This window comes from Chinchilla lanigera, unplaced genomic scaffold (assembly GCF_000276665.1).
Source record: "Chinchilla lanigera isolate Chin_1 unplaced genomic scaffold, ChiLan1.0 scaffold00069, whole genome shotgun sequence".
In the NCBI taxonomy this organism is placed as follows: domain Eukaryota; kingdom Metazoa; phylum Chordata; class Mammalia; order Rodentia; family Chinchillidae; genus Chinchilla; species Chinchilla lanigera.
In genome coordinates, this window is record NW_004955470.1 from 10,265,163 (window position 1) to 10,287,722 (window position 22,560).

Sequence of the window (22,560 nt, forward strand, 5' to 3'; positions counted from 1 at the left end):
GGGCTGGGCGGGTTGGGGGCCGGGCCGGGCCGGGAGGGGACCGCACGCACCCCGGGCTCCCCACGCTTTGTTTCCCGGGCGACCCCGCGCCCTTGGCCCGGCGCACAGCTGTCCGCGGGCGTTGCCCCGTGTGGGTTGGGTGGCCAGGTCCCCTTGACCCGGCAGACGCCGCTCCCGCGCGCAGAACCGCCGGGACAAAGGCGGGTCAGGGGCATTCTCCCCAGCCCGGGGCAGGGCCGGACATGCCCGGTGCGCGCGGCTGGACCCGGGCGCAGCTGGGGAGGGGTGGGGCGCGGTGATCAGGTCCACCTGCGCGCAAGGAAGATGGGGCGCGAGTGTCTAAGGTTGAGGGACACTCAGGTTGAAGGATGCCCAATAGAGCCCCTCCAGGGAAGGCGGCCGGCTTCTGGCTGCTACCCCGTGTGAAGTGTTGGCACCTTAGCTACTGTACTGAGGGATGGGTCTGGTCTGCGAGCCTCACCCCTGACTGGAAAGATTATCATCCCTTTTCATGGTGAGGAAATCGCAGGCAGAGAGATTTGACCTAAGAAGCAGAGGGGCCCCTTAGCAGCTGAGCTGTGCTTCAGGGTCCCCCAGGACAAGGCCGTGCAAGGACCCTACAGGGCCAGAAATGCCAGGCCCATCTGACACTGGACACCGCTGGCCTTGCTGCAGACAGGAGCCTAGAGCCAGCATGCATGTGGGGAGCCCGTAGACCCCCAACTCACCTCCTAGCCCCTGAGCCAAGGACCAAGGGTGCCCACTCCTCCTGAACGCTAGCCAAGGCAGCTAGGGACTCAGCTACCAGCGCCAAGTGGGGTCCCATGCCCATAGTCTCCACAGTGGCTCTCCATCTGGAGGCGGACTGCAGACGGAGCCCCTCGCCGGGGACAGCCTCAGGCTGCAGTTTCAGAAACAGGCTTACAAAGTGATGAAATATGCATGACGTCCTTACCCTCTTTCTGGTTTCTTTTCTTATTACTTTGGCTTGGAGTTGTGTGCTCCATTTATGCACTTTTATTAATATAGTTACTTAGGGTTACAGTTTTCCTTCTCATAACCGTGTTGCCTGTGTCACAGGGACTCTGCTACACTGTGCTTTATTACCAAGAAATCCTGCAGTTCACACGTGTGTTTCCTTTTTAACCTTAGGGATGTTTTACATGACTCTGGGCAAAGTCCAGTGTCTGGAAACAAACTTTCCCGGTTTCAGCAGCAACGCCGCCGCAGAAAGAAAAAGAGAGGAACAGAGCAGGTGCGCTAGATCGAGAAAAGAAGTAGAAATAGCTGCAATGTCTGGATCTCACTTGGATTCTGATCAGAGAACAGACTGTTCAAAGATAAATATTTCTGCGGCAAGCTGGAAAACGTGACACTGCCGGGATATTTGATGGTATAAGAAGTGATTATTTTAGGCATGATAATGAAGTCATGCACATATTTTTCCTTTATTTCAAGCTTTTACTTTTCCGGAAGCCAAGGTACTTACTAGCAGAGTAACATTGTATCTGGGGTTGATTCAAAGTGAACTCCGGTGGTGGGAGATGCATATGGATTTGTGTATGTGTTTTTTGTTTTGTTTTGTTCTGTTTTTTGTCTTTTTGAGACAGGGTCTCGCTATGCAGTTCAGGCTGGCCTTGAGCTCATGTTATAGCCCAGGCTGGTCTCGAATTCACAGCTATCCTCCTGCCTCAGACTCCCAGGTACTGGGATTACGGACATGCACCCCCGTGCCCGGCCAAGATGGATATGGATGTGTGGGACAGGGTCAGCAGAGCTGACTGATGATACACGCTGGAGCCTGAAGACTGATATCTGGGGTCCTTAAACAGGTCTCTTTCCTTCTGCAATGCTTGAGAGATGACAAGGGTTTTTTTCAATCACAAAAACACACGCCGGTGGCATTCCTAGCATTTCTCCCTGCAGGAACTTTCCTGCGGAGGTGGTTCACGCACACACGTGATCTAGGGCCAAGAGGCGCCCCACGGAACTGTAATAGCAAGATCCCGGGGCCGCATCAACCTTCACCAACAGGGCGCGAAGCTGTTGAAAAGGAGGTAGCGCTATTTACTGATGCAGTAATCGCCACGATAGAGCAGCTGAGGAAAGTACAAGCAGAGAGCACTTCACACGGGGCTTGGACCCGCTGAGGGCCCAGAGAGCGGAAGGGGCGGCGCATCCTCAGCAGTCCCTGCCTCTGGGGAGAGCTGGTGGCTCGGAGCAGGGCAGGGGAAGAAGGTTTCCTGTCCACACCGAGTGTGTGCGGGTGTGTGAGACTTTTGAGCTTGGTGCACATATTCCTCGTTCCAAAAAGAAAAATAGTTAAAAAGTAAAAGTAACAGGAAACAAATTCATTAGGCTGAGATGGATAGAAAGTTACGGGAGGCTGGCTAGACACCCAAGACAGAGAAACGCAAAGTAACATGCGCTTGTATGAACACTCAAAGGTTAGCCTTGGGGGGTGGGTTTGAAAATTCTGTCCTGTACACCACGGGGTCCCTAGGGTCACCTGCAGCGGGGGCACGTCGTACGTGCTCAGTGAACACAGGCGTGAGGGCAGATCCCGTGGGAGGAGCAGCCCAGGCTTCCATTCTGTGCTTGTTTGGCAGCTGAGCAATACAGAGTATTGTCGAAAGAGTACCTGGTCCCCAAGCCAGGCCCGGATCGAAGTATCTGTCCTGCCTCTGGCTAGTGCTGGGAGCTCAGGTAATCTAGAGCCTCCCCGGCCCTCAGTTTGTTCATCTGTAAAATGGTCCCTTAACACATCCTTCGTCAGCTGCTGTGAAGATCTCAGATCTGCTGCACACGAACTATGTCGCCAGGTGGCGCAGTCCTGGCACACACCGGGTACTCAGCAAATGTGTGCTTTGATCCAAGGGGAAAGGAGCAATGAATCTAAGGTACGAAGGAACGAAACTTCACTCGAGTGCAACTGAGGTCCCATTCTGAAGATAAAAGTCGTCTCCAGCCTCGAACCCTCCGTTCTCGATAAAAGCTTAGTTCTGAGGAGGGGAAAATTGAGAAACCTTTTCCTGAGGCATGGGATGGCGACATGGACAGTTCAGCAGGGTTTTCTTTCATCTCTTCCAGTGCTTCAGTAACTCCTTCACTGATCACACACACACTCACCACCTTAGGGCCCCCCAGCTGGGGATCAGGAGAGACAAGAGGGCCCTCCTGGGTGGTAGCCAGGTTCCCAAAGCCTGGAACAGCCAAGCTGTAGGAGGCCCGGACACTGTCAGGAATGCCAGTAATCCAGCACTCCAGGACACTGAGGCGGGAGAACCCCAAAGTCCAGTCCAGCTAGGGCAACTCAGCAACCTGGCAAGGCCCTGTCTCAAAATAAAAAATATACAAAAGGGCTGGGGATGCAGCTCAGTGTGAAGGCCCCGAGTTCAGCTCCCAACACCACACACACAAAAAAGGGACACTTTCAGAGGCCTTGGGATATTTGCGGTGGCTGAGCTCATACCCCTGGGGCTTCCGGCCAGGAACTCTGTAGTGTACAGGAGCCTGAGAACAAGGTCAGTTTCTGGGGTCTGATGGACCAAATGCAGATCCAGTCCCGAACGCGGCAATTCCAGCTGCAGCTGTGCGTTTCCGCCCTCTTTCCGAGGGGCGGACATGGGTGGAACTTGACCTGATGGGGGAGCCTGGCCGAGTGGCCAGTTGCGGGAACCCCACTTCCTTGGTCTCTGCAGTGCGCTGCGGGCTGCTGCTGTGTTGGGGTCCGGTGAGGCAGGGGCTCAGCCTACCACCTGAAGATCCCCCTTGGAGAACTAGGACGACCTCACTCTCCTGGGAAGAAAGGCAGCACAGGAAAACCGGAAGTGGATGGGACCTCTGCAAGGCTGTGCGAAGAAGCCGAAAGCACTTTGTCCCCTTTAAGAAAAAGGACGTCCCGCGCAGATCCGCTCCAGCCCAGGTTGGCAGGCCGGAAACAGCATACAGCTCCCTCTGGTTCAGAGCTGACTGCCCTTAATTGCCTCACGTGGTTGGAAGGTGAGTAAGTGTCTCAGACCACAGAAGGGGGGGCAGGGAGGGGCAGCCTCACACGATGCTGCTCCTGCAGTGGGGTCCGGTGGGCTCTGGCTGTCCCCTGGGGATCCCTGGGCAGTGGTCAGCAGGCTGGGCTCGCTCCTTCTGAAAGCACTGTTTGACTGGGCCCTGCAGGAAGCAGCCACAGAAAGTGATTCTGCAGGCTCGGCGCCCACCTGCGCACCCCGAGCTGTGCAAGGCTCCCAGGCCTCCTCCACGGGGAGGAGCCAGATGCAGCCACAGCCAGAGCCTGTGGATCCCAGCTTCGTTCCTCCGCCTGCCCCAAAGACTCCTCAAAGACTCTGGAGCGACTCAGCTGGCCTGTCCTTCCCTCCTTCCCCTCTGCCTCTGCCAGGCTCTGGGTAGGAGGAAAAATGCCCGGCTCCTTCTTGACAGGCAGATCCCCCACCCGCTTCATGGTGCTGCTTCCCACAAATGACTCAACGGAGGCAGAGGCAGAGGCGAAAGCCTCAAAGCACCGCTGCTGGGGCCAACCCACAGCCCCTGGATGACTCGGAGTGCCTGTGCGGTCAGAGCTGCCTTGGGCAGCACCTTCCCTGGTGCCTGGTTCCCCGCGAGACGGGCTCTGCCTGGTCCCACAGCCACCCAAACACAGCCAGAGACACCACAGCTCCTCGGAGCTGCATGGGGCCGGGCTCTCAGGTGAAATCTACATCTAAAGGAGGCCCTGAAAAGTTGGCTTCTTATTTGAGTTTTTATATTGTTGACTCATAAAATTTGTACATATTCTGAGACCCTTCTCTGAGTTGATCTTTTCTGGTGCAGTCCATTCGCTCCTCTGCTTGTCTTTGCGGGCAGCTCTTCCCTCTCCGGTCATTGCCAGCGATCCCCCGGGGGGAGCTGTGTGGCTGCCCTGGTCCGGGCAAACGGGCCAAGTCCCTCCTGTAGGAACTCGGGTAGCGTCTCTGTGATCCATGAAAACACTTCTCCCTGTGGCCTCCAAGGCTTCGTAGAGTCCCCAGCCCAGGGCAGTGCTCTCCCCCACAGGTCCCCCGGACATTAACCGAAGAGCACCCAACTCTGCAATGTCTGCGTCAGGGTTGTGTCACCAACCCTCAAGCTTTGTCCATCACCGAAGTCCTTCTGCGGTACTTCTGCTATGACTGGGTCATCAGCAGAGAGTCCCTGTGGCCCAGGCAGGCAGGCATCTGGAGCAAAGGACCCAGAACTCCAGGGGAGCTGTGTCTGCTTCCTGTCACTCTCACAAATGCTGAAGGTGACCCACTGGTGCACAAGGGGGATCATTCTAGCCCTCAGCTCTGGAGGCTCCAGCCAGAACTGCTTGGCCACATTGCTGTGGGCCGGGGGTGAAACGGCTCCTTACAATCACTCACCTCCTGGCCAGAGCGGGGGAGGGCCTCCCATGATCCCTTTTAAGGCCAGTGACCTCAAGCCCTCCCACTAGGCCCTGCCTCTTAAAGGTCCCACCTCCTCTGAGCAGCACCAAGCTGAGACCAGGCGGTTAACACAGGGGCTTTGGGGACACGTAAGGTCCAGGTGCTAGAAGGCCGTGCCTGTGGGCACAGGTGAGGCTCTTCTCTGTGTCTACCCCACGTGTGGGACAAAGGCCGCAGTCCATTTCTGCTTACTTTTGAGTGTTATTGCCAAGAATTGAGCTTCTCCTGGAGTCATTTTTATGCCCACTTCCTGTGCAGAACTCTGCCGTGATACAGGTCTACAGGTGATGAAAGCTAGGCTGGAGCTTGTGCAGAAAGCGGGCTGAGGACCTTCCCAGGGCCTCCTCCCACTTCACTCAGGATGGCAGACAGCTGAAGACCAGAGTTTCATAACATGTGCTACCTTCAACATCTCCTGGCAGAACTATTTGCCAAAAAGGAAAAAGAAATAGAATTCCTTGGCCATCCTAAGTGCATAATACCTCCGGAATCCTCCTTATAGGGGAAGTGCCAGTCGATTACTGGGCCACAGGCACAGATGACTCATCACCTTCCGGAAGGCCCGCGAGGCCTGGGGGCAAGTTACCAGCAGGGGCTGGCTTTTCTTTCTTTTCCTTTTTCCTCCTTTGCCTCCTTGCCACAACCTTGCGCGGGGCCTGAAGGTAAGCAGGCCTGCTGGGCTGGCGAGTGCGCTGTGACTCACCCGCTGGATCACAGTCAGTTTCCCTGTGTGCCGTGCTGCTATTGGCCCCGGGTTTCCAGGAAATGCTAAAGGCAGATGGAGAGAATGCTTGAGAGATTTCCTTTATCTAAGGCCGTGTTTGGAAAATTACCAGGACAGGGAAGCGGGCACTGAGATCCAGAGGGGGCAGAGTCACAGAGAGGCTGCCCGTGCCTTGTCTGTGACCCCACCTGCTCTGCCCACAGCCAGTGGGAAGGTAGTGCGGCGCACAATGGGGTCGAACCCAGGACCTTGCGCACCCCGAGCACACATTCATTCTAGCACTGAGCGGCACCCCAGCCCGCCCCCGGAGCTCCTCAGTGCCCACCTCACTCTGCCTCCCTGCCTGGCAAACCCCTTTCTCTCCTTAGGCCAGACTGGCTAGCTGGGCTCTGGGGCACTGTGGGGACCTGCCCACAGCCTGCGCTTGCCTTCTGTAACACAGAGGGCAGAGCACGGCCCCTATGGGAAGGATGGAGGCATGGACCCCCGGCTACAGCTCTCTGCAGTTCAGGTCAGCACTTACTGGGCTGAATCCAGCTTTCTCCAAATGTCTAGGGCAATGTAAGGCAGCCGCGTGGGCTCTGGCAGAGGGAGGTGGCCTCACGGGACGAAGCCACTCAGGCCACTTCCTGCCTGGCAGCTCAGGTGTCTGGGCTTTGCCGAGAGCCCTCCCGCCAGCACCAGCGATGTAAGGGAAGCGAAGTGGAAGACACTGCAGCTGTGGCCTTGGCACGGCCCTCTCCTGAGCGGAGGGAGCCCGGGCGGCAAGGAGCTGGACAGAGGCTGCAGGGACCGCCGCTCCTGGGGTGCTGGCGCGGCGCTGGCTGAGGAGGCCGGCTTCTCTTTGCTGGAGGGTTCTTCTCTCGGCCCCGCTGGGGCTGCCTGGCTGTCCCCGTCTGCACTCGTCCCAGCGTGCATGTGTAGGAGCTGAATCCGGTGAACTGCACCACATCTCCACATTCCGCTTAGAGCACATTGGTCTTCTGTTGAGCACTTTAAAAGCCGTCTGTACAGATGAGAACTGCAGAATAAAACCGCGGTTCTGCCTTCCGACTCCACGCCCTTGGTTCTCTCTCTGCACTGTGGGTCCACTTGCCTGTCCGGCGACCTGGGTGCTACTGCAGCTGGCAGAGGCCCCTTCTGACCTTCAAGCACAGCCCACAGGTATCAGGTGGAGGTGGAAACGCTCCCAAAGGTGGATCCGGCTGGCAGGTTTGCAGCGCCCTTCCTGTCACCCTGCACGCCCACAGTGCAGGGCAGACGGGGATTTCCAAGCCCGGCGAGCATGCCTTGGCGCCTCCACCCGGCCAGAGCCCTGGTGCTGTCAAACCACAGCCTGCACCCGGCCAGGTGGTGTGCAGGGGAGCTCGGCAGTGCAGGAGGGCGGCTCTGCTGGCTTGGGTGGAGCTAACTGGGCCAACAGTGAGTGCACCTGCCTGCAAGGGCTGGGTCTGGGGTGTCCCCCCAAGTGTCCCCAGCTTGCTGTATTGGGAGGAGGTGAAAGGTCACCACCAGCGGGCGGGGCTCCAGCCTCCTCTTCCTCCCTTTTCCTACTGGCTGTGGGCAAGCAAAGCAGCTTGCTCCCTCACCTGCTCCCTCCCTCGACCTGGCCGCGCACAGTCCTCGCCAGCAGGGCACAGAAGCTCAAGCCACAGCCGAACACCTTTCTCTCACACTGTGTGCTGTTTATCCCGGTTGCTCTGTTCCCAGGGCGGAAAGCTGACTGACATCGACTGCGCTGCTGCGGTCCGGAAAGCAAGCGCAGAGAAGAGTGAGATCAGAGTGAGCGGGGACAATGAAATTGTGAAAGCATGCCAAGAAAGCCTGCCCAGGATGCCCCCCAAGCGGACGCGTCTGGCAGGCCCAATAACAACATTTCTTCCCTTATTTGACCCCTGTCTTTATTGCCTTTGTATAACTGATGGCCTTGCAATGCAACCGGGGATTTTAAAACTCCCTCAGCAACCCATGTCACCCAACCCTCCAATCATACGCGCCAAATCTGCCTTTGTACTTCCCAGCTTGCCCTTCCTGTAAAAGCCTAAACCCCAAGGAGAGGGGGCTGACTCTTCTGGAGCAATCCCAGTAAGCCCACCAGTGCAGTAAACTGCCTCCTAAACCTCCTCGTGCTATTTCTTCCCAGGTTCGGTCTGTTTTCTGTAATAAGAGCAGAGTGAGCTCAGAGGCATGGCCATCGCTTCCACTGCCGCCTGCCTGCCTGCCTCCTTCTTTCCTTCTTTCTTTCTTTCCTCCTCCTTCCCTTTTTCCTTCCGTCCTTCCTTTCTTCCTTCCTTCCTCCCTTCCTTCCTCCCTTCCTCCCTTCCTTCCATCCTTCCTTCCTTCCTTCCTTCCTTCCTCCCTCATGTCCTTGTTTTTGACAGCTGAGAGGCTGGTGGCAAAGGCCACCTCCGGGAGCTGGATGGAGCTGGGAGGCTGCAGCAGGAAGGGCCCAGGAGTCTCCACTGAGGAGGGTGATGTTTGCAACTGTGACAGCAAAGGCCTGGGACACAGCCATCGCCGGGGCCTGTGGACAGTGCAGTCCCTGCGAGAGCAGATGGAGGCTGAAGCCGTCCCGAGCCCCACATTAGCCGCCACTGTGCCCACTGTCGGAGTCCCGCTTCTGACGAGTCTCTGTAGCGGGCCGTTGCGGTTCGGGGGCTGGCCTCCCGGGCCTTTGACACAGAGCGAGGGCTGGGGAGGAGCTGTCCGTCCAGAGCCGTGTGTGGGTCCCTCCTGGGTGCCTGGAGACCTCCCGGGTCTTTGTCAGGCCGGCCTGGCCGCAGCTCCAGGGCTGGCACTGTGCCACCTGGGCCAGGGGTCCTAAAAAGGCCCAGAGGTGGAAGCAGAGTCTGCGGTTCCAGAGGCAGCAGGACCGGGGTCAGGGTCATTCCGCGGCATGGTAGCGTCCTGCGGACCTCAGAGCCAGGGCAGAGGCGGGAGAGCTTTGTCTCTTAAGTGGGACCTGGGTGGGCTGGCTTCGTGGCGCCTTCACCCTTGGAGCCTCACCTTGTGGCCCCTTCGCTGTCCTGTGGCAATGGGGCAAGGTGGAGGCGCAGACTGCCCCGAGGAGCTGCGAAAGGAGCGCTTGCTTCTCCGTGGCTGGGCTCTGGGCGGAGGAGAGGGTCGAGGTGCGCGTGGGCCGGGTTCATAATGCACCGGGTTAGTCAGATGCTTCCTGCGAGGCAGCCCCTGGGGCGGGTGAAGCCCCTGCAGCGGCTTGTGGGGCTGTGTGGTCTGCTGGCTTTGGGAACAGCGGTGCTTCATGCTGTTTGGGCCGGCAGAGCCCCAGCCTACGCCTGGGCAGGCGACGCTCTCTGACGTGCGCTTACCTTGCCTCTGTCACCTCTTCCTACTGTGGGATGTGGGTGACAGGAAAGGGCCATACGCAGGGGAGAGGGACAGTCAGCCTGGCCAGGCAAAAGCCAACCACAAGAGCCGCAGGGACAGCGGCCAGCTCTAGGAAAGCCATGTGGTGGAAACCTGGGCAGCCACCTGCGGGTGTGACAGCGACCTCAGGAGAGGCGCCAGGCCCCGCGTGGAGAAGCGGGGGAGTCTCACGGCCCTCAGCCTTGCAAGCCTCCACCACCCTGGCCCGGAGCCTGTGGCTGGTTGATTGAAGCCATGTGAAACATCAAGAGTGAGAAGAGCAGTGACAGGAACCGGCGCGAAAGGATGACAAACCCCAGGGCCTCTGCCGCGGGACCTCGCTGTACGTCAGACCTCAGACGTTTAGGTTCAGGCATTCTAACCTTGTGAACCTTGGAACCAGACCCTAAATTAAGGCAGGGTGCTCCCCGCTCTGTCCTAAAATGTACACAGAATGGAAGCACACTGGCATAATTTCCTAGTATTGTCTTTGAGTTAGTCTTAAAATGTGACTTCTTGCTAGACAAGTAATTGTAATTGTAGGGCCAGTGTGACCGATGGTCCACGATGCTCGCACCGAGAGCCACTTTTTGTTGTTTCCATGTGGGGCTGGACCCACGGCCACATCTCCACAGCTGCGCCCCAGCCCGAGAAAAAGCACCAAAGGAAACAGAGAGCGCAATACTTTCCTCAGTAATTCTTTTCAAGAGCAATTTAGTAATAAGCCGTGACTGTTACTCCTGGCTTCAGTTAGAATATGTTTTTCTGACACCCCCAGAGCCCCAGCCTTGGAGGGCGTCTGTGATCAGCCTGGCGCCATGGGGCCACCGTGACAGTCAAGGCTCGGCCAGCACCCTGCGAGGGGTCGTGTGGAGCAAGGTGGTCGGGGCAGCTAGGAGGAAGGAATTTGCTATTTGCCAAGTCCTCACAATGCCACCAAGACGGTTAACCTAGAATGTCCCTCTGGAGCTCGAGGAGCAGTGTGACCAAAGGGATGGAGGCAGCCTGGGAAGATGAACCCCTGTAGGGTCAAGTCATCTTCCCTGTGGCCGGATGTTACAAAGACCCACGTGTCAGGCCCGAGGTAGACACACCAGCAGCGGTCACTGTCTCCTGGGGTCGCTCAGGAGAGAGGCCGTGTCTCCCTTTTCCTGCCAGTGCTTGGTGCGAACGGTGCACCAACTCCTCGTGCGGGTTGGGGCCCCTCCCCGCATGACCCCCAGGTCCTGGAGTCTCCCCACCTCTGCTTCTGTGCCACAGAAGGGCGGACACTGAGGGAAAGGCAAGCAGCATCTCGCTGTTACTCAGGAAACAGATGTGACCCTGAAAGGGACGTGGGCTCACAGGTCTCCACGCTGGGCTTGTGGGGCTGAGCATCCCAAACCCTGGGCCTCTGACTGACCGGAAACCCGGGGTGGTAAGCAGACCTGCCCTCAGAAGCAGGGCAGCTTCCCACAGAGGACAAACCACAGAGCCCCACGGGGCTGAGAACCCCAGCAGGGTCCCTGACTGCCAGGGAGTAGAGCTTTGAGCATCAGGAGGACCAGGCCCCATAAAGCCAGGTCCGCCAGCTATCCAGGCCCCGTTCCTGGTTCTCTTTCCAGTGCAAGGACGCCCATGCACCTGCATGCATGCACTGCAGGTCAGGTCCAGGTTGGCCCTTGCAGACGTGCTGTTCTGCCCTCTCTTCAGGGATCCCACCATCCATCTGCACAGCTGACTTCTGCACGTTATTCCTCGAGCAGCATTCATACAGGGGCGCCTTGGTCACTGTGTTTAACAGACCTCTGTCACAAAGAGCTTTCCTGTAGTTGGACATCGGGAGGGCGGCCACACAGGTGGATGCGGTGCGTGGAAGGGATCAGCACAGGTGGCCCCAAAGGGCTACTTCAAGGGTTAGTTTTGAGCTGAAGGAAGCAGCCAGAAAGAACTCGTTGCCAGCCTCATCCCTGTCTGCCTAGAAGCACGAGTACATCTCCTTCAGTGAAGGGGATCCCTCTCTCTCCTCTCCTTCCTCCTCCTGTGTCAGAGAACACCCCATTCACGGAGAAAGGAAGTCGGCACCAACATAGGTCTGCACCACAAATCTCCCTAAAAGCCCTTCTCTCTCAGTAGTTCTCACCCATACATCCACCTCCCTCAAGTCGCCATTCCTACAACTCCTGGCAGCTTTTCCTTAGCACGACATTAATGCATCACTGTGTTAAAACAGAGTCCAGACCCCAACACCCGTGACATTACCATCAAATAAGATTTCTGTGCTTCCTTTCCTGATAATCTATCTTCTGTTAGTTTAATTCTCAAGTCCCATCAGAAGATAAAGGATAGAGGAAAGTTTATTTTCTCCCCAGCTCACATGGTCCATGTTATGGTTTGTATCTAGATGTCACTAAAGCCTCCTGCATCCATAGGCAGGGCTTTCAGGAGGTGACTGGATCATGAGCTCATAGCTGACTTGCTGTTAGGAGATAGAGCCTGGTGGAAGAGGTGTGGCCTGGAAGAGTTCGTCTTCCTCCCAGCTCCTCCCTTCTCTCTCTGCTTCCTGTGCCCCATGCCATGAGCAGCTCTCCTCCACCAGGCCCCTCTGCCATGCTGCCCTGCCTTGGAGCCAGCCAACCATAGACTGAACCTCTACAAACCGTGAGCCAAAATAGGCCCCTCTTCCCTTAAGTTGTGTGTGTCAGAACTCTGTCTTGCCCCTGAGGAAATTATTAGACAAAGAGAAAGCAGGTGAGTGTTTTCAGTGGCAGTCGGAGAGGCAGCAGCCAATGTTTCCAGAAGAGATGCAATTCCTGTCTTGTGGAGCTAAGCCACCTGACACCATGTGTTAGTCTGTAAGTGCTACCATAGCGAAGTACAGTGGATTGGACGATTTAAGCCATAACCCTTCTGATTCCGGAGGCTGGGAGTCCAAGGTTGAGGTGGCAGTCCTTTCAAAGGCCAAGAACAGAGTCCCTGCCCTGCCACTCTCCCAGCTCCTGGGTTCCCCAGCAGCCTTTGGCACTCCCAGGCTTGAAGACTCACTCCTCTCATTTCTGTCCTGGTGGACACCAGGGCTTCTGCCCTGTGTCCCCTTCCTATAAGGACACCAGTCAGACTGGAGTGCCCCCACTGACCTATCTTAACCATTGACTCTATAACAATCCTATTTCCAAATAAGGTTCCATGCTGAGATCTTGAGGGTTGGACCTGAGCATATGAATCTTGGGATGGGGATACATTCAACTTTACGATGATACTGGAACGTTATTCCTAAGTAACAATGCATGAAGAAGCTGATGGACATGGAGCAGAAAGAGCAAGGAGGCCCTAGAGGAGCAAGGGCTGGGAGAAGAGCTCCCACTCACCACCCAGCTCATCCACACCACGCGGATGCCGCACCCAGCATCCTGTGTCCTTGTGCTACAGAAGATGCCCAGAAAAGCCATGGCTTGTAGTCAGGCTCCCTGAGGCCCAGGCATCCCTAGTGAACAAGGTTACCCCTGAGAATACAACCAGGACGTGAGCTGCCACTGACACAGAAGGGCGGCCAGTCCCAGGTGGGGTGTCCTGGAGCAAGTCCGAGGGAGTTCGATTTGTGCTGGAGACCTGGTGCTCTGTGGCGGTTTCTGGCTCTGCTCGGGGCCACGGGCCAGGTTCCATGGCTCGCGGTCCAAACGGATGGTGCTTGTTGGATAGAGAATTCACAGCCATGTCTGTAGGCTCGGCACGTAGGGGTTCAACTAACTGCAGATTAACAATATTTGAAAAACAATTCCAAAGCCTTGCAAAAGCAAACTTGGGTTCACCGTGCACTGCAGCACTATGCTGTGTGTGTGGAAGGAGAGCCACACAGGCACCGCTGTCAGCATCACCAGGCACTGAGGGAGGATTTACGTGGCAAGGGGTGCAGAGCCTCTGTAAAAGCACAGCACTGTCTTCATCTATGGAACTTGAGTATCTGTGGACTTGGTATCCCCAGGGGTTGTGGTGCCAACCCCATAGATCCTAGGATGACCACACTATGAAGAAAGCCCAGTGCCTGGGGTGTAGAAAAGGACCTCAGCTCTGACCAGTGAGATGGATTCATCCCGGCTTAATTCACTGACGATGTAACTGTCGAGGCAAAGGGCACATTTCAGTGCTGAGCTCACAGAGCCCTGTCCCTGCCGTCAGGGACTTAACAGCTTGGCTTTGGTTTCCACATTTGTGTCTTTGATTTAATAAGAAAGACGTCTCTATTTTCTAACCAGGCTACTTTTATATTTACACTAATGTTTGGCAGGAAGTCTTTCAGTTTCCATCAGCTCTTTGTCCCATCTGGGGTCCTGTAGTCGTGTATGAAGCTATTATTTACACTAGTGTTCAACAGGAAGTCATTTGGTTCCCACTGGCTTTGTGGCCCTCTTGGGGTCCTGTAGTCAAGTGCATGGACCACACAGCCCAGAGCAGTTGCCCAGTGTAGAATTTCAGAGCAAAGTGGCTGTCCTTAGCTCTGGAGTGAGTTCTCCAACACTTGTTCAGTGGTGAACTGGCATCAGAGAGGACAGTCTTAAAGACAAGCTGGGCATTGCAGATATAACCTGGTGCTCTTTTCGTCTCTTTCCCAATATGTCCATGTGACTAGTGAGGCAGAGAAGTCCCTGCACCCTGTGAGCTGCAGCCAGGCTCTGTGCCCCAGCTGGCAGCAGGCTGAGTGTGGAGAGGACTGGTTGGTGGGGACCACAGGGACCCGTGTAGTGGGCTGCTGATGTTTCCATGATGAAGCCAGGCTGAGGGGGAGCTACAATGGGATGCATAAAGACAAACGCTGTGTTTTTGATCTCTGGTTTCCTCTTGGTTTGCTTTTCTTTTCTACTGCAGGATTATAGCTCTGGATGTGACACAGTCTATAAACCAAGCCACAAGCCTCTTAGAGACATCAGGACAACTCACATCAACTTTCTGATAATTCTTTTGTCCTGACACACATGACCTGTATTGACAACAAAATGCACCAGGTGAAAGAAATCTAAGTTAAATGCTGCCCGCAGCTTAATATTGCTACTCCCTGTGTCTCCTGATCCTATCTGCGCCCCCTGGGTTTGGTCCATTGAGAGAATGACTATCCCGATCAGTTGCACCAACATCAACACCACCACCACCACCATCATCATCATCATCATCATTTTCTGGAGACGGAATCACTCATTCTCACTATAGTCAGACTGGCTTTGAATTCCCTACGTAGCCCAGGCTGACTCTGAACACGTTATCTTCCTGCTTCAGCCTCCCAAGGGCCAGCATTACAGATGTACATGGCCATGCCCCGTTAGATCAGTGACTTTGTGGATTTTGTTGGTTCTGGTACCAAAATCATCGCAGAATAACTGTTTTAAGTTCTGAGGGTTTTTGTCAACGGGCAGCGTCTCGGCCCTCAAGTGGAAAGGTGATTGGGAATTACAGTTCGGCTTTCAGTCACCGAGCACCTGCTTGAAGATTTCAGAAGTGCATTTCATAAACTCTAGCAATGGCACTTTCCAAACACAGCTGCCTGCGTTGTAGGGGAAGAGAGACCGGGGAAAACAGGACGTACTTGGACACCTCAAGGAAGCTTGAATCCGGAGCAGCGTCTTGTTCCCAGCAGTATTTTAGTACCTTTGGCTGATAAACTGGCAGTACTTCTTCACTGTTATTTTGCGTTTTGGTTTTCAGGCCACAGTCATTGAGCAGCCACCATACTTTCGCTGAAGGAAGGATACTTGTCTTTGCACCTTGCTTTCTGCTTGAAAGGCATCGTTAGTGTTGTGGCCACGTAGTCGCACCATCCCGGCTGCCTCTCCCTGCCGAACAGTGCCCAGGGCCCTTGGAAAACCTCCCCCGAGGAAGAGGGAAGGGAAGAACTTGCCAGCTTTCCAGAAGGGCAATGTGCTTTCTGTCTCCACCACCTACCGCGTCCCTTGCCCCACCCCAGACAAGTCAGTATTCATTCTTGACCTCTAGACACAGCTTCAGCCAAGTTACCCTCTCCAGGCCTCATTACTCAAGTCAGAAGTGACCAGAAGGGGACGAGGACCGCCTGGAACATCTGGGGGCAGCAGGTCTGCTCCAGCGCCTCCCTTGCTCTCCTGCCCGCAGCCTGCCCGGCACCCCTCTGCTTTGCGGGCCCCTCTTCCTCTCTCCGCTGTCACGAAAAGCAGCTTGGGTGTGGGAGCCCCTTCCTGGAAAGGTGAGAGCCTTTGCCCCACTGCAGGAAGAGAGACCCTGAAACTCTGGAGAGGAGGGGCCTAGGTCTGGAACCATCCAGGGATGCGTGCTGGGACACAGGCTTGGCATGGCATGGTCACAAGTGGGGACACGGAGCCAGGGACGCCTGACCCAGCTGCAGATGCCCAGAGGCTGAAGTTGTCCTAATCAGCATGACTGCTTTTAGCCATCTCAGACGTGTCCTCTCGTGGCCCTGTCACTTTCTGGTGACTGGGGCAGGATATTGATTTGTTCTTTTTCCTTTTTTGATAAAGTAGGCAGCACTGGGTCAGCCCTAGGCTGGGGGATCAAGCTCGGTTGTTGTAGATAGGGTGTCTGGAAAGGCAGGAGGAGAATTGGGGAGCTGCAAAGATACCAGCACAGGAGGAGGAAGCCCTCGAAACAGGGTCCTCAGCAGAGGATCAGCTCCAGCACCACCACCCTGGGAACCGCAGCACGAGGTTGCCCTGCACCCACGTGGCTGGCTGCAAGAGCCCTGACCCTCTCTGTGGGGGGCACTCTGGCGCTGGTTTTTGGCAGTTTTCTCTCCTAGTCTATATCTAGTCTGCTCGCCTTCATTTACACAGGGTTGGGGAGCCACCCTCAACACCTACCTCTAATTATACTCCCACTTCCACTCCCTGCCCTGTCCCACCCTGATTTATTAGCTCGCTCCATGCCAGGAGACCACAGAAGTGAGAAACTCAGCAGGGAAGAATTCCTGGCAGGTGCAGAGTGGACAGAGAGACAGCAAGCCTTGTTTTAGGACAGAGTCACAACAGAAGGGCAGGCCAGCGGGGGCAGTGCCGTGTCCACAGCCTGCTGCCCACTTCACCCTGGGACCACTCAGTCACGGGTTGCTCGGTGCGGGAAACTTTCGTCGCAATGCACTGTCAGGCGATTCCATCGCTGTCGTAAGGCCTTCGCAGCGCTTGCACAAACCTAGACAGCATCGCCTGCTGCACACCGGCTCTGCGGCCCAGCGCTGCTCCAGGACCATACCTCGGTGTCTGCGCTGTGCTGAGCACTGGCGGTGGCCACAGACCAGCAGGAGGTAGATGGACACCTCAGCCCGGTGTGGACTGCACACCTGTGCAGTGTATAGGTGGGATCGAAGGATACGGTGTGGGATTCAATAAAAAAATGTTGCAGTAAAAGGCACGTTGCCACGAACCCCCTTCCGCATCCTTCCCCTCACTCCGAACACCTTATCCCACAGCCCGGCCTTGCTGCAGTAGCAGAGTGCTCCTCGGTGATGTCTTCTGACCTCAGACACTAAGAGGCGGTTGTGTGCAGCCGTGAGCTCGCCCTGACCTGTCACAGTGGTGACAGGAAATGAAGCAGCTGCTGCACCTCCTGGGGGAGCGCTTCTCTGGATCTCAGCATTTCCTGGATGGGAGCTGGGGGTTAGAATAGTGGCTGTGGCTATGACCGCCCAAACCGCAGGGCTGTTGTGAAGCTGGAGCCGCTGTGTGTGCAGCATTGGTGTGTTCATGTTGCCCGAGTTGTTTGCCGTCTGGAGATGACTCACACGGTAGAGGAGGACGCACAGAGGCTCTGTGTGAACGCGAAGCCATTTTCTAAGAGAGATTTCAGCATCGGCAGAGCCCAGTGTCCTGGGGATTCCGGGAACCAACTTCCTGCATACAGCGAGGGACTTGCACGCCCGCGTGCACGCGCACACACACTCGCACTATTTGCAGGTGTATACATGTGTATGATAATAAGTGGTTTGAAGAACAGTCGATCAAGACAAGAAATAAACGAGAGCGAGGAGCAAGCGACGCGAGGGATCCGAGGCTGGTTGAGAGCGGCTCTGAGACCCGCGTGAGTGACGAGCGAGGCGCGTTCACACTCACCCCACTGCCGCGCCAGACCAGCCCCTCTCTGCACAGCGCAGGACCCGGACAGCACCCATGGTGCCTTTCGCTTAGTACAAGCAGGTGGGCACAGTTACCGCGGTGCCACCCACACCCTGCTCCTGGATGGACCTGGTCTCAGGCACCAGAGGAGGCTTGCTTCTCCGAGACCGGAGCAAAATCCCGGCACTTTCCTTCGATGTCTGACGACGGCCTCGCCCGTAACAAACTCAGTGAGCGCGCTGTGTGTAATCGACCGGATAGGAGTTCCCTTCAGTCTGATTCTTTCAGCATCCACTTTTCAATTTAAAAACTTAAAATGCATTTTTATTTCTCCTCTGCCTAAGAGGTATCTTTTAAATGTAAATGAAGCCTCAAGTTGTCAAAACTTCCTCAAAGTTAACATTTGATTTAAAAAATTACTGACATGACATGTGCTTAGCACGTGGGAGCCCTGCCTGGGCTCAAACCCTCGACACTCACAAACAATTAAGAAAAACGCTTTCCAGTTTCCACTGTAGAAATTGCGATGTTTATGTGGCACACGTGCTACACAGCCAGTTGCTTGGAACTTCTCGCCCCGCTCTATTTTCCATCCGAGTTTTAGAGCCATGGGGCCCGGCTGACAGTGGCCGATATGGCCGCGGGAAGGAGGAGGCAGATCTGTGAGTCCCACTCCGGAGAGCAGCCCAGCCAGCACCCATAGGAGAGTGTTCAGGACTCCAACGGGGGCAGTGACAGAGCGGACATCATCGGACACACCAAAGTCATCCTGCCCATGATGTCAGCACTCTGGGAGGCTGAGGCAGGAGGATTACAAATTTGAACCAAACCTTGGCAACTTAGCAAGACAGACCTTGTCTCGGAAAAATACCGAAAGGGCTGGGGATGTAGCTCAGTGTGAAGGCCCTGTGTTCAGTTGCTAGTACAAATGAAGTCTCACTCACATCCATTTATGCTTTCTTACTTCCCATGTATCCAGCTACTACGAACATCTGCACGTAGTGACTGAGACATGATATCAAGCAGACATAGCCAATTTCAAGGAATCAGATTCTGAACATACAGTAAAAGTAATTGACCATAAATTGGACCAAAAGTGAGTCACCAACTAAACTGCTTAAGAGGAAAAATAAGAGACCCTACCATGTTGTAGAGATTATTGTTTTTAAGGTGAATCCAAAAGCGTTCATCATGGGTAGGACTATAAATTACTTTAAAGGAGTTACAATCTTTTCTTCTCTCTTGAATCTACTCCACATTAATGGCTGATATTCTCATCAAGACATCTTGGAGTCAACAGGAGTTAAGATAAGCCATCAAAAGCTAAAGGTACTTATCCGTGTAGCCGAACGGCACACAATTTTCTCTGTTCTTCTCTCTGCTGGTCTGTATTTTCTGTGAAGAGTGTACAGATATCCCTCATTTAACGACTCACCTGTTTAACAGCTGTTGTGACTTATGAGCCACTGCTCAGATTCACAAGCTGCCTTTCTTTCCAGCTCTGTGGGTCTTGTTTACAGTGTCCCTGTCTTTTTCTGTACCGTACGCCCTGTGCATACAGCACTGCAGTGTTTGCTGACCGTAGAGCACAGCACAGCACTGTGGCTTCTGTCCTGTTATGCATCACAGCACTGTGTAGTCATCAAGCTGGAGCTTCCCCAGACCTCGTCTCTGCTCTGAATACTGTAATGCACGCACTGTACACTCTTCCTCCTTTAGCCGCCCATTCACTTAACGACCTAGCTGCAGAACCATAACTCAGTCGATAAACGAGGAGTTCCTACGCATTACTTGTATAGTGTGGACATAGAAACACCATGGATATAATTCCATCTCCTTCTGTGGAGGGGAGAGAGTGACTTACAGTCCCCGGGCTGTTGTTGTGAATACTGGACGTCTCAGAGGGGGGTAGGAAGGTGTAGCTCAGCACAGCCAGTTTGGAAACACACAGACAAGTATGGCATGTTCCAGAGGCAGCACCTGACGCTGATGAGGAAGCAAAGGGTGAAACTGGCAAAAGCAGGATGTGCCCGCAGACAGGTAGGCAGGTGGGCTGGCGAGTGGGCAGGGAGAGGAGCAGCTTTTCCTGGAAATCCTGCCTTACAGCACTTTCCCAAGGCCGTGGTACAGCTCAGAGGGGGAGCGCTTGCCTCGCACGTGTAAGGCCCTGGGTTCTAACCCCAACACCACCAAAAAAGGTTTTTAACTCTTACTATTAGAAAAGGCCTCCAAAATGCAACCATCCGTTCATGACCCAGCTACCCAGATAAACCCCAAAACATGTAAGAGAAGACGAATTGCAGCATGTCACAGACTGTATTACGGCACATCTTGTCAAATCCCTAGGAACAACGCAGAACCAACGCCACTGCTCAAGAAATGGGAAAGCGGAAACCACCCGCCCCCAGCAGATGAGATAACAGCACCGTCCTGCAGCTCTGCTCTGCAAGCTGTCTTTGGACTTCAGTCTATGAAACCAACAAGCGAGCCGCCCGACATCGTTTTTAGGATCAGGCTTGCTGAGTGCCGTGTGCCGAGTCTGGCCTGGGCACACGCCAGGGCAGGGGTCACCCATCATCACACACCGCTTCTCTGGGTGGGGACTGGGCCAGCCGGTAAGAGCACCCCTCAGCACAGCGAGCCTCAGCCCGTGTCCTGCGCTAGAGATCAGCACAGCGCCCAGGAATTCCTTCTCAGAGCAGGCAGCAGAGCTCTGTGCTTTCATCCCCAGCTGGGATGAGTCACCTTGTGTAAACACACATCCCCTGCGTCACCAGCGACTCCCCCTCCCCGCATCTGGAAATTCTGTCGCACAGAAAAGGCTCAAGTGCACTGTGTCCTTGTGCCCTTTGGATGTTTATTTTACAGTTTTTCTTCTCTCCCTTTCCCTTTAAAACTATCCAGTCCCCCACACAAGAGGGCGGGGGACGGGCTGCGGTCTCCCCTGCTCTGCGTCCTTCTGGTCCCTGCGTGGTACTGGGCAGGGGTCCTGCTCTGCCCCTGCAGCCTCAGCTTTGCCGGCCCTGCGGGACTGCATGCTGGTGGGAACTGGGTCCAGGACCACCGGGGGCTGTGCTGGCATCTGTGGGTGCCTGGGACCGGGTGTCTCTCTCAGGGCGGGGCACTCCCTGAATACAGTGAGACGCCAGCGCAGCTGGTGTCTGAGCCTGGCTGTAGCAGACACAGGCTGGGAAGGACGGCAAGGGGAGAGGAAAGACGGCTTGGGGCCTTACCTCAGTGTCACTGCCCTATCTTCTCCCTGCAGCTGGCCAGGGACAGCGGCTGTGCCACACCGGCCTCCTGGCTCCCCTTCCCTGGTAGAAGAGCTATAAATAATGCACCTCCAGAATGCGGCACCCAGAGATAAGAGCCCAGCACCAGCTCCCGAAGGCCTTTTAAGGTCTCCAAATACACGGAGCTGGGGGCCCTATGGGAAGGGGCTGTCGCATCCCCCTTGTCCCTATGTGGCCTGGCTGCTTCAAGGGCAGCCGAACGAGCCAAAGAGCAGCCAGGAGGGAAGCTGTGGGTGCCAGGAACGGGTCCTGCCCTGCCAAGCGGTTGACAGAGCCTCTCAGATGGGAGCCTGCTGGTCAGCTCATGGGCTGGGAGCCCCTCAAGGAGCTCTGGGCAGTGGGTACAGGGCAGAGGGCACCTGCTGATCACCCAGCCTCGCACTTCCCTGGTGCACAGGGCATGAGGGGCTAAGCAGAGCTCGGAGGGTCCCAGGACCACTTGGTGACCACGGCTGAGGGCGCAGCTGTGAGCGGGTGGGCGCTGGTGCAGACACCCCTGCCTGGGTAGGTTCCAGGGTTTTGGGGGCAGCCACGAGTCCCTCCTGGCCCCTGTGTGTGCGTGTGTCCTGGAGCAGGCTTGTCCTAGCCCCTCCCAAGCTGTCTGGGTCACCACGGTGGAGCAAGTGTGGGACTTGACAATGGGGAAAGGAGCTGGGTGTGGGCAGAGGGTCAGCCGTGCGGACAGCTCTTGCCCAGCTGCCTTCCTTCTCCTGTGAAGCTGGAATCATCCCCACACAGCCAGAGCAGCTGGCGAGCTGGCATGGAGACGGGCAGCGGGGCCTGGGCTTCTGCCCACACTCCTGTTTCCCTGGCTGAGTGGGTCACAGGGACGCCACGCATGGGGGGACCAGCTCAGGTCTGTGGGCAAGCTCTCTCCCACTGAGTGACAGCCCCAGCCCATTTTATTTTCTTTTATTATTTACTTTATTTTATTATTTTCTGTTTCCTACTAAGCCTTTCAAACTTCTTCTAGAGGTGGGAAGAACCTATGTTATTAACGTCTCCTTGAAGACAAATGTCTGAACACAGTAAACTGAAAGCACCTTCCATCCTCTGAGGCCTCCTAATGCAGCCTTTCATGTTGGAGCGAGCAAGTGTCCTCCAGGGCCAGAACGCTGTGGCCGGTGAGCTTCTGACGGTCACCCTCGGTGTCCCTGGGTCCCAGATCCACAGACCCATCGGTGGAGAGTCAAGGGTATTTGGGGAAAAATGTGTACAGACTTTTCTTGTCCTTGTTCCCTAAGCAATGCAGGGTGACGAGCACTTGCCAGCCTCTGCGGTGTCTTCGGTATTACAGGTCATCGGGGGTGGTCTAAAGGACAGGAGAGGGTGTGTATAGGCTCCATGCAAACACGTTCACAATTTTTTAAAAATTTTAAACAGTATAAAAAAAGATACAGAATTTCAAAACAAGATGATGAGAAATTAACAATGGTTATTATATTGCACATTGTTATCTTCAGAGTAGTTGCTCAGATTATAACATTTAGGCATGCAAAATTGATCAAACAATATAAATACTGTTCCTTTCAATGAACTAATAGAAATTAGTAGCACAATTATCTTGGCTACCTTGTGTATATATAGATATAGTTATATATATATGTGCCCCTATATATATAGCTATATATATAGCTATCTTGTGTATGTATATA

The 22,560-nt window shown here is 55.2% G+C and overlaps 1 protein-coding gene and 1 long non-coding RNA gene across 2 annotated transcripts in view; both read right to left on the minus strand.

Annotated features, from left to right (window-relative positions):
• The window catches only part of Fhl2 (four and a half LIM domains 2), a 46,001-nt gene extending 25,046 nt beyond the window's left edge, over positions 1–20,955 (minus strand). Inside the window, exon 1 of the mRNA XM_005400786.2 lies at positions 20,846–20,955. The gene's annotated coding sequence lies outside the window, so the exon portion shown is untranslated. The remainder of the gene's footprint in view (positions 1–20,845) is intronic.
• An 883-nt stretch (positions 20,956–21,838) lies between these two features.
• LOC102029171 overlaps positions 21,839–22,560 on the minus strand; it is a 2,422-nt gene continuing 1,700 nt past the window's right edge. Inside the window, exon 3 of the long non-coding RNA XR_263490.1 lies at positions 21,839–22,217. This is a non-coding gene — a long non-coding RNA (uncharacterized LOC102029171). The remainder of the gene's footprint in view (positions 22,218–22,560) is intronic.